The sequence below is a fragment of the Centruroides sculpturatus genome, unplaced genomic scaffold, assembly GCF_000671375.1.
Source record: "Centruroides sculpturatus isolate CEXI.00-Female unplaced genomic scaffold, Cexi_2.0 scaffold510, whole genome shotgun sequence".
Lineage (NCBI taxonomy): Eukaryota > Metazoa > Arthropoda > Arachnida > Scorpiones > Buthidae > Centruroides > Centruroides sculpturatus.
The window spans coordinates 518,077-521,204 of record NW_019384743.1 but is presented as its reverse complement, the minus strand read 5'-3'; positions in this window follow the sequence as shown (position 1 = coordinate 521,204).

The window sequence follows — 3,128 nt, the reverse complement described above, 5'->3', positions numbered from 1 at the left end:
CATGTTATTGCTACAAGTATCATCGTTAGATATATATTTTCTCGTGCATACAATTTGAAATGAGCTTATATAAAATAAAAGAATTGCTGATATAATTTTGTATATAAAGGTAATTAGCTAATAAAAGTTACACTGACCTAGTATATTTACTGGGCAGGTATTATTGGCATATAGGAAACACCTGTCAGGTGCGAGGAAGGATGTTCATACAAAAACAGGCTCAGATCTCCGATCACGTTTAAACCTGTCAGTTTGCCAAGCTTAATTTAATCCTTGTAGACATTTGGACACAGGATCTGTGCGTGACGGCCTGATAGATGTGCGTGACCCTTTCACGCAATTCAAACATAGAACTTAAAATTGTGAAATGAAAATAACAGAAAACTATATTTAATATGTACTTTTCTTTTTGATAATTTAAAACTCTATGTCAAGATAATTATATAAGACAATGAGATATAATTGAGAAGAGAAATAGAAACAATTTACAGGCTAGTTTATATTTTAAATCTTTGAAAGGATTTAAAAAATATGTTTTTTAAAAATCATCTTGAAGACATTTATGTTCTAAAAATAAACGAATTTAAAGAGGAAAAAGACCTTAAAATATGAAAATAAAATAAAAATTATAGACAAAACAAAATTAAAATCTTCATAGAAAATGACAGAAATAGTTTCCTGTATTTATGTATAAATTGAAAATTGGCCTCACCTTATGATTAGGCCAATTATTAAAATCTTATTTTNTATCAAGCTCGTTATGAGATTAGCTACTGTAATTTTTTTTTAAATTAAAGTTAATTAGCCACAGTTACTGATTTTATAAATTAAATTTTTATTAATTAACGTCATGCATAAAATTAAAGATTTTTTAAAGCATACTTTTTATAATTAAATAATAGTTTATACAAAAAACTACTTTGATAATTATTTAAATTATTCTGCTAATTAATTGTTTATTATTATTCAAAATTAATACATAAATTACTATATTTTATTTTTTATTATTGACTTTTAATCTATTAATGCAGCTTTTACTAAATTATTTTATTACACGTATATTAAATAATATAAAACAATATATAATATACTACATTAAAATATGAATATTTCAAAGTATTTTAAATCTTTTTTAATACTTCAATAATGCATAAAATTGTAATATTAATAAAACAAATACAAAGAACAGATATTTTGTTTAAAGGATTATAATTATAGCACATTTAATATTATATATAATTTGTATATACAGTGCATGTCAGAATCTTTAGTTTTAAAAATATAGCTATACATTCTTTACTTATCCAACATAAGGATAAGTTTACGTCTTTTTATCTTTGAATGAAGGCTGTCATATGAATGAAGAGATAGTTGTTATAATTAGAGGCTAACTTCGCTTATAATTTGATTTTTCTTACAGTCTCTTAACATATCTTGACATTGTCCGTAAGAATACTTGTATAAAGTTGTATTGAATTAACGTAAGTTCTATGACCTATGACTAAGATACTGTAAAAAGTTTGTATACAAAATGATTGGCTATTTACAATGGCAAACTATTATTTTCAGCTATAATTTGATTTTCCAATGTCTTCTGTTTATGTTTTTTGACTTCTTAATATTTTTATGGTTGAACTGATGGTTTAGAAGCTATTATTTCAGCAAGTCAACCAGATAGAATTATTGGAAAAAATCGTTTTTCTGTAGATAATGCTTGCTGAATGTTAACTTAATGTAGTCATAAGAGGATATATGTACAATAAAAATGGCTTTGAGAATAAAACATTATATGAAATAAAATTTAACGACATATAATATGTGAAATGTGAATTCTATACGTTGAATTACTTGTCTTTCAAGTATCTAAATTTCAAATATTCATACGTTTTTCCGAGATGAAATCTAAAGCTTATNTCTAGCTAACGCCTGAATGTTATTGAAGATAAATGGGGTATCCTTCTCCCTCATTAAATCCCTTTAACCTATAAAAAATATTATTACGTAAAATCGTGACCGTTTTTTATACATTATCTTTTATTTATTAATGGTTCCTGCTTGACATATCTTGTTTTTTGTGTAATAATATGTAATGAATATTTTTATCATCTTATATAGTGTATATTTAACAATTAAAGGCTTTCTAAAACTGTTTTTTTAATTCATATTATAATAGTTGTCCACTCGAACCAACGGTATTTCCTGGATTAGAGAAAGAACAGGGATCGAAATCACTGAAAGGAAAATTTCAAGCATTCAAATTTGCTTCAGATCCTACACTGAAGTTTCAAATGACCGTTTCATTCTGTTTAGATGTCTGTACACCAGTGAGTATTTATTATTTCAGTAACGTTTTTTTTAATTAAGAAAAATACACCATAACGGTTATTCTACGAAAATGTTAAATACTTTTAAAAGTTTTTTTAATTGTAAAGATGAGTATTTTTTATTTAATAAATTAATTATGTATAAAAGATTATTATTATTATATCTGTTTTTATAAGACATTAAAAGGAAAAATAAAGTGTTAAAGCAAAATTTTTATAACAAAAACACTGTATACGTATACACTGTGTATATAGCCAATCTTTAGACGTGATGACAATAAACTCTTAAATACCCCTCTATAACACTGTTGATAATTCCGTTTTATATGAAATTCATGTTGTACGAGTCAGTTAGATTTTACAAATACGTGTGCCGGGCTGTGAACGGCTCACGTATTTGTAAAATCTAAGTGACTCGTACAACATGGAATTCATATAACACGGAANTCATCTTTATATGTAAAAAAGATGATCTAAGAGAATTACTATATTTATATTACTATATAATTATATTAATTTAAAACTTCACTTTACTTATTCAAGAAAATTACGGACATTTTCTTAAAACCGTACATAGAAATGATCTATTATCCCCTTTGCATCATTCGTCATAGTCGAGAAGTTGGAATGTTTCCTTTTAATTATCACAGTTTAAATGGGCCTGGAATACAAAAATTCCGTAGTACTTTTAAGATAAACCGACATTTCTTTCAGAAATATCATTTTTATCTTAAAAATAGTTAAATTTCTTCAATGTTTAAAACGAAATTATTGAAAAACTAGGAATATTTTAACGGTTATCTG